The 8,988-nt window shown below is 45.3% G+C and overlaps 1 non-coding gene across 1 annotated transcript; it reads right to left on the bottom strand.

The window, feature by feature from the left end:
• Window positions 1-4,678: 4,678 nt before the first annotated feature.
• Window positions 4,679-4,773, bottom strand: LOC149206759 (small nucleolar RNA Z107/R87). Its single transcript, XR_016253182.1, has one exon. It is a non-coding gene; the product is annotated as a small nucleolar RNA Z107/R87 (small nucleolar RNA).
• Between the last annotated feature and the right edge of the window lie 4,215 nt (window positions 4,774-8,988).

Genomic DNA, 8,988 nt, shown 5'->3' with positions numbered 1-8,988 from the left:
TTCCATTGCTAATTTGTAAAAAGCTGCACACATATGTTATTGCAGTTTAGGGTGGGATAACTGTGTACACTGTTCCAGGTGGGAGAAATCTGTGCATAGATTGATAAAGGGAAAAGAAAACCACTTGCTATTCAGAAAAAATACCAAAAAAGTCGTGAAAATAAATTAATATAAATACATACTGGCCTTGATTTTTTAACCATTTAAAAAAATTAGCATTTATTTTTGTTCAATACAATATAAAATAACAAACAAACATCTTCAATGAAACGAGATTCGAAAGAAGGAAAATCTTCAAATTGAAACTATGTGGCATGTAAGTTGTCTGAGATTTGAATATACAAACTGAAATTAATGAACATCAGTGACATTATTTCGTCAAAGCTCTACTCGTTAGAGCCAATGCACAATATATTCGTTCACAAATTCCAAATACAGTCAAAGGACACACAATAGACAGATCAAACGCAGAAGATAGTCTTCCATAATTTTCAAGTATTGATATCATTATCTGATTGGATACTCAATCAAAGTAGAAAAATAGACAGATACATTCAAACTATTCACGTTTAGTGCAAATATTTAAAATGCAAAAGGGCAACCCTTACACTACAAGGTGGGTCAGTGCATCTCAAGAACTGAACCAATAAGAAGCAACCCTCGTAGCCACCAAGGAAAAGACATTGTTTTCAAACAAAAGATCAAGCAGTGTACGCATATTGCCTCATGATCTCAATAGAACAGGAGCTCCAGTAAAGCACATGTCCACATAATGGACTATCATTACAACACATTATCAAAAATAATATTCTTTCATATTGTTTTGTTGATGAAAATTTCCATATAACAAAGTTCTCAATAGGATAACTTTACTTTCTGATTTAAAAATGGTTTATGAATGGAGCCTTCCATAACTTATTACTTAAATAGGAAAATGAAAAAAACAATGGCATCTCATCAATGACCCACTATATCAATTTGTACTCTGCCAAGTGAATGAAACAACACTAAAAATTATGGGCGTATGCTTTCTTCTAAATGAACCCGATTACATAGGGCATTATACATTAAAAAGATGTGAAATTTAAACAATATAGAAAGGCAGAATGACCCACTATATCAATTTGTACTCTGCTAAGTGAATGAAACAACACTAAAAATTATGGGCGTATGCTTTCTTCTAAATGAACCCGATTACATAGGGCATTATGCATTAAAAAGATGTGAAATTTATACAATATAGAAAGGCAGAAACGATTTACAGTGTGCCACAATAGAAAAGCTAAGATTAGTGACATGAACATCTCATCAGAATAAATACTTCAGAATGTGAAGAACACATAAGTCAACTGCCATACTTTGTTATTAACAGCATAAAAACAACAAACCAACGAGGCTGCAAGTACTTGAAGTTTGATCATAACACTTTCGGATCCTTTGTATTGACATATATTGACTCTCTTTTATTAGGAATTCCTGTGTATTGCCATATATTTACTTTCTCATCTACCAATACACCATCAGATAAGGAATCCCAAGCACAATCAGAGAGAGGGCCTTTCATCCTCTCCTAACATATATGATATATAAGTGATTAGTAATATATTGATAGTGTTAACATAAGAGTGCATATGAGGTTGTGGTTTAGTATTTCCACAATAATGACCCACATTCAAACCCTGGAGGCATAAAGCCTTGATCTTGTGTATTATTTAGTTGAGTTTGATGACCATGACCACATGTTAAGTGACAATGGTGGTGTAAGAAACAATCTCTTATGCAGTTTGTGAACCCTACCGAGATCATGTGGAGTTGGGTTTCATAAATCTAAAAATGAGAGAAATGAAGACATAAATGGTACAAGAAACAGGTGTCTTATTAAGTTATTCAGGCTGTGGGCTTTACACTAATAGTGCAGTGTTAGCGTTCATAACTCCTCATGGATCAGAAACTGAGAAGAGACAAGCACAATGATAGTACAAGAAATAGGTCCCTTGCTCAAGTTGTGCAATTCATCGTGAAATTGTAGAGTTGGGATTCATAACTCTCCATGGATCAAAAGACAAGTAACAAATAATGACAAGAACTGTAGAAGAAGCAGGTCTCTAGTACAGGTTGTGGGCTTTACTGCAATAATGCAGAGTTGAGGTTTACAACTCACCATGCATCAAAAAACAAGAGAGAATTAAGGACGAATGGTACAAGAAGCAAGTCTTTTATTCAAGTTGTGGGCTTTACTACAGTAATGTGGAGTTGGGGTTCCTTTTTACTTACAGATCCAACAATAAAATAAAAAGGAATGAGGACACGGATGGTACAAGAAATATGCACTTTTTTCAAGTTGTGGGCTTTACTGCAATAATGCAGATTTATGAAAGAACGGTACAAGATACAGGTCTTTTATTCAGGTTGTGGGCTTTACCGTGATCATGCAAAGTTGGGATTCTTTTTCTCTCACAGAGCTATACAAAGGGCAGGAATGAGGACAAGTATGGTACAAAAAATTGTTCCTATTTATTCATGCTATGTACTTTACTTCAATAATGCAGATTCATAAGGCTGTTTAACTTCACTTCAATAATGCAGATTCATATAAGGATGCTATAAGAAACACGTCTCTTAATCAGGTTGTGGGTTCTATTGCAACCATGATAGTTGGGGTTACGGTTCATGAGCTCCATACCACTATGTGTCAAGTTTGAATCTAAGTCTGAATCTCACTTGAGAAATCTGAATCCCCTTAGAGGTGAGGTAAGGTGCACTAGTCTATTGCCTATGCCAATGCCAATGCCTATTGCCAATGCCTATGTCAATGCCTATGCCAATGCCAATGAATGTGGGAAACCATCCTTCCGAAGGGTTTCCTAGCACCATTAAGTTAATGAATTCAAACAAAACAAAGCTAGTGAATTCCAACAAACCTAAATTGATGGAATGAAACAAAACAAAGCTACTGAATTCCAACAAAGCTAGATTGATGGAATGAAATGGAGTGATTCCATGCTTACCTGGGTATTCAGGGGCCAGATAACCAAAAGTGTCGGCAAGGCTGGTTTCAACGGAAAACTTTCCATTAGGGGCCAGCTTGACCAACTCGAAATCCGACACCTTGGCCCTCATGTCGTCACCCAGAAGGATATTAGAGGGCTTCAGATCTCTGTCAATGAAGCTCGTCTGTGCAAGGCTGTGCAGGTACTCAACTCCACGGGTGACATCGAGGGCAATGCTAAACCTCTGTTTCCATTCTAGCGGCCTTAGCCCGGCCGCCGCCCATTCAAACAGATGCAGACTTAGCGGCCCCTGGGGCATATACTCGTACACCAGCATCTTCTCCCCGCCGTCGATACAGTTCCCAAGAGACGAAGCCGATGCACTGCTCAGGCAGTTAAGGCGTTACAACTACCTCAACATACCTCAACATAATCGAACGACTCAACGTGATTCAATCGTCTAACATATCATCTAATGGTGCAAAGTAATGACACGTAGACAGAGAGCAAAGTTGATTTCAGAGGGAACGCCTTACTACGTAATAAACCATAGTGGCGACGAGGCATTGAGCAAATTTCAAACAGTACAAGAGGATTGCATAAGATGAAGCAATGGAATATACATGTGACTGCAGAAAAGAGATTCCGCAAAAGAAGTTGCAAAGAGGAAATTTATGTAGTTTTAGAATGGCACACAATAAAAGCATCTGAATCAGGAAAAGCATACATAAATCATAAAGTGGAGGCTAGGCATTGAGCAAATACTGCAAAACCCCAGCCAAAAAACAAGACGAGACGAGACCGACAGGTTGGAGCAGGTGAGCAGACCAAAACTCAGAATCTCAGGTTACTCATTCACTAGATAGCAGAGATTGATAAAATTTTAGTTCAAATCCAAATGAGGCCAGCGAAGAGTAACACATAAGAAATGAGTCAAATATGGAGACAAGATGGTGGGAAACTCATATGAATTAGATGAATTGCTGCCCACTGATTTTCTCATTAACAGTGTGCTCAACACCGCAGAATTTCACGAGTTTTCCGTGAAATATGTACAAAACAATCAAAGCCCCAAATCAATTGCACAGTACATTAATGAACTAATGTTTTCTCTTCAAGATAAACAAAATGTGAAAACGTATTGCCCAGATAGCCATTGGCAATCGCCAAGCCAAGCAAGAAGTTCCAAAATGTTAAGTGGACAAAGGCAATTAGAGTAGAGCTAATTGCCTAACTTTTTAGGATAGCAGAAATACTTTTTTCAGGATAATAGACTATTACAGGTAAATACTTCAACAAGCGAAAAGGAAAACGTGCAGACCCTGTTTCAACAACGGGAAAGATAAAATTGCTAAAAGAGCAGCTCAGCGTGGCGGTAAATTAGGTTCGATTCATGCCAGCAGTTTCCTCACTCGGCTCGGAAGAGGGAGCTTAGTATCATCACAGCTGCTTTTACACATTAACGATCAAGAAAAAAGAAAAAAAGCATTTTAAAATATTTCTATACGAAAAATTGGATCAGATGAACAAAGAAAGAAAATTCGAATAATGTCTCACATTTTAGGTTTAATTCTATGAGAATTTGCTTCGGACATCTGGGTCCTCTCTATGCTACCTTTGCAACCATCGATAACGGAAAAAATAAAAGAAAGGAAATCCAAACATTCAAACGAAAAACGGAAAGAAAAGGTTGCTCAGTTCAGCGGGGTAGTCGACATACAACTCCAGAGGAGCAGCAATCCGTTCTGTTGAGCTTGATATATTGAAAATCATCACCGCAACCATTCAAAAAAAACAAAAGAAAACAAAAACCTCATCCTAACATACACCTCCCAAGCATTTCACAATGGAGAACTGTAAACCGTGTGGGTTATAACAAGCCTGAAAAACATAAAACCCTAAAACTTCCAATCACCGCAACACTTCACAAAAGAATACAAAACCCTCGTCCTACCATTCATCTCCGATCCTTTCACAATGATGAATTAGAAACCAGAAGGGTTATAAAACGCCTGTAATTTGTAACGTTTTGTTCATCGATTACAAGAATCTGTAACGTTTTTTTTTATCCTAATTATTTATCGAACGGTATGTAATTATCGATCGAACGGTCTGTAACTTTTCAATCGTCTAACACAGGATCAAATGGTTCAGAGAAGTACACGGTGGCAATTAAGGAAGTTGATCTCAGAGGGAACGCCTTACGGCGTAAATACTTTAAATGATAGACCTTGTTCATATTCGAACTTGATAAATGAACAAATTGTAGTGTATAATTATTGGACTAAAAATTTGGAGGAGAAATTTTAGGGATGTGATCATCATGTGCGATAAATAGACATGGGAGTGTTGAAAAGAGTAATGGGGAATAAAAAAAGTTGAATAGTATGTTTAATTTTGTACCAATAGGTCTCTTTTGCCATACTATCACCATATTACTTTACTCATTAAAATTAAAATTATGAGTCGCAAGATTTCTATGCAAGTACATACCTTAACTAGAATGTAGATGATACTTATAAGAGATCTTAAGGGAAGAAATGTTGAACTCTTATGAGGTAAATGGAAAACAGAAAAGATAAAATCACAAGTAAAGTTTCCATAGATCATGGTCAACACCAAGAAATATTTCAAATAAAATTATATAAATGGACATAAATAAATTTATGGTTAATTAAGTGGGTTCCATCACCAAAACAAATTCTAAATTTTTTACTCATGAAAGACAATTCCTGGTATGAAGTACAAGACTATGTGTTTTTATTATTGTGATGATTGGTGCATCTACATGTGATGATGGAATTTATTTTTGATATGGTTTTGGATGAGTCTTTTAATTCACGCTTAGTAAGAAAATCCTCCAAATATACAGTGTTTTAGGTTACTAAATCTTACCAGTTTATTATTCATATATTCAAAAGAAATATGTGTAATTAATTGAACATGCATATTTTGGAACATACAAGTTTCTTTGAGACATCAATAAATTATGACTCTAATAAGAATGTCAATGGGCCTGACACCAAAATTAAATATAGTGTAAATACATAATGGGAGTGTAAAAGCAACTCTTGGTGCTTCTTGATCCACTCCTCCTCCTCCCCCATCCTCTGCCTCCACCTCTGCCTCCGCCTCCACCCCCTCCTCCTCCTCCTTCTCCACCTGCAATCGTCCTCCTACTCCTCATCTACATTCCACCCTCTCCTCCCCTCCTCCTCTACCTCCACCTCCACCAGCACCCCCCCCCTCCTCCCCCTCTGCCTCTGCATCCCCCTGCCCCCCTCCTCCTCATTCTACTCCTCCTCCACGTACTCCTTTACGTCATCATCCTCCTCTCCCCACTCCTCATGCTACTCCCCCTCCCCCACCTTCCTCCCCCCCCCTTGTGCTACTCCCCCTCCCCCCCTTCCTCCCCCCCCTCCTCCTCATCCTCCTCCTCACACCCTCCTCCCCCTTTGCCTCCTCGACTCCTCCTCCATGTCTGCCTCCTCCTCTACCTCACCTCCTCCTACTGCTCCTCCTCCTCCTCCTCTGCCTCTGCCTCCTCACCTTCTCCTCCCCGCCACCTCCTCCTCCTCTTCCTCCTCCTCTGCTTATACCTCCCTCATGCCTCCTCCTCCTCCTCCTCCTCTACCTCCCCTCCCACCTCCTCCTCCGACCCCTCCCCCTCCCCCTCCTCTTCCTCCCACCCGCCTTTTCCTCCTCCTCCACCTTCGCCTCCCCTCCTACTCCTCCTCTTCCTTGCCCCTTATCCTACTCCTCCTCCTCCTCCACGTCCCCCCCCCCCCAACCTCCTCCTCCTCCTCCTCATATACCTCCACCTTTGTGCCTACTTCTCATCCTCCTCCTCCACCTTCCCCCCTCCTCCTCCTCCTCCTCATCCTCCTCTGCCTCCGTCCCCTTCTCCTGCTCCTCCTCCTCTACTTACCCCCCTCCTACCCACCTTCCGCCTCCACTTCCAACAACTCCTCCTCCTCTACCCCTCTTCCCTGCCCTCGTCTTCCTCTGCCACCCTCCTCCTCCTACTCCTTCCGCCCCCCTCCTCCTCCCCCACCCCCCTCCTCCTCCTCCTTTGCCTCTACTACCCCTGCTCTACATCCTATGCCTCTACCTCCCCCCCACCTCCTCCTCCTCCGCCCCCATAATCCCCCCCTCCTCCACGTCCACCCACTCACCATCCTCCTCCTTCGCATCTGCCTCTGCCTTTATCCCCCCGCTCCTCCTCCTCCATCCACTCCCCCCTCTCCTACTCCCCCCCCTCCTCCATGATGTCCTCCTCCTCCTACACCTCTGACCCCTCCTCCTCCTCCCCCCTCCTCCTCCTCGACATCCTCCTCCTTACCCCATCCTTCACCTTTGCCTCCACAACCTTCTCCTCCTCCTCTCCCCCTCCTCCTTGATGTCCTCCTCCTCCTCCTCCTCCTCCTCCTCTACTTAGCCTGCCGTCCTACCCCCTCCTTCTCCTCTACCTCCCCTCTGCCTCCACCCCTGCCTCCTCCTCCTCCTCTACCTCACCCACTTCCTCCTCCTCCTCCACCTACCCCCTGCCTCTTTCTCCTCCTCCTTGTCTGCCTCCTCCTTGTCTTCCTCCTCCTCCTCCTCCTCCTCCTCCTCCACCCCCTCCTCTGCCTCCTCCTCCTCCTCCCCCCCCCACCCACCTCCTCCTGCCCCCTTCCGGCCCCTGCCCCTCCTTCTGCTCTGCCACTACCTACCCCCCTCCTCCACCTCCTCCTCCTCCCTACCCCCTCCTCCTTCTCCTCTACCTCTACCTTCCCCCCTCCTCCTCCTCGACATCCTCCTCCTCACCCCCTCGTCTGCGTCTGCCTCCACAACCTTCTCCTCCACCTCCCCCCCTCCTCCTCCTCCAACTTCCCTCCTCCTCCTCCTCCTCCTCCTTTGCTTAGCCTGCCCTCCTCCCCCCTCCTTCCCCTCTGCCTCCCCTCTGCCTCGACCCCTGCCTCGACCTCCTCCTCTGCCTCACCCACTTCCTCCTCCTCCTTCTCCTCCTCCTTGTCTGCCTCCTCCTTGTCTTCCTCCTCCTCCTCCTCTGCCTCTGCCCCCTCCTCCTCCTCCTCTGCTTACCCCCCCTCCTCCCCCCTCCTTTGCCCCCCCTCTTCGTCCTCGTCCTCCTCCTACTCCTCCCTCCACCCACCTCGCCCTGCCCCTTTCCGCCCCCTGCCCCTCCTCCTGCTCCACCTCCTCTGCCTCTACCTGCCCTCGTCCTCCACCTCCTCCTCCTCCTCCTCCTCCTCCTCCTCATCTGCCTCTACCTCACCCCCTCCTCCTCCTCCTCCTTGCCCCCTCCTCCTATGCCTCTACCTCCCCCACACCTCCTCTGCCTTCCTCCCGCCTCCATCTCCTCCTCCTCTTCCACCTCCTTCGCCTCGCTCCCTCCCTCCTCCCCCCGTCCTCCTTCACCTCTACCTCTACCTCCTCCTCCTCCTCCTCCTCCTCCTCCTCCTCCTCTTACTCCTCCTCCCCCTCTGCCTTCGCCTCCTCCTCCACCTCCTCCTGTCCCTCTGCCTCCACCCCCGCCTCTAACTCTACCTCCCCTTCCTCCTCTTTTCCTGTTGCCTCCTTCGTCATCTCCTCCCCTTCCTCCTACCCCTCCTCCTCCCTTGTCGCCGCCTCCACCACCCTCTCTCTCCTCCCCCTCCTCTGCCGCCACCTCCCACCCCTCCTGCTCTACCTGCCCCCACTTCCCCTCTGCCTCTTGCACCTTCTCTACCTCTGTCTGCAGTCGTGCAGACTCCTCCCCTACCACCCGCATCTCTTCACCATTGCATCCTCCTCCTCCACCTCCTCATCCTCCTCCACCTCCTCCTCCTCCTCCTCCTCCTCCTGTACATATATCACCCCACCTTCCTTCCTCTCACACTCTTCCCCACTCCCTCCCCTTTGTCTCTCCCCTTTCTCCCCCTCCCTCTCCCTTTCCCTCTTCCCCACTCCCCCCCCTTTATCTCTCCCCTTTCTCCCCTTCCCTCTCCCCCATTGCCTC

The sequence above is a fragment of the Pinus tabuliformis genome, chromosome 1_2 (assembly GCF_031772625.1).
Source record: "Pinus tabuliformis cultivar Carrire ecotype Pingquan chromosome 1_2, CPIR1, whole genome shotgun sequence".
Taxonomy (NCBI): Eukaryota; Viridiplantae; Streptophyta; class Pinopsida; order Pinales; family Pinaceae; genus Pinus; species Pinus tabuliformis.
The sequence above is the reverse complement of the archived record's forward strand: the minus strand, read 5'-3'. Positions and strand labels throughout refer to the sequence as shown.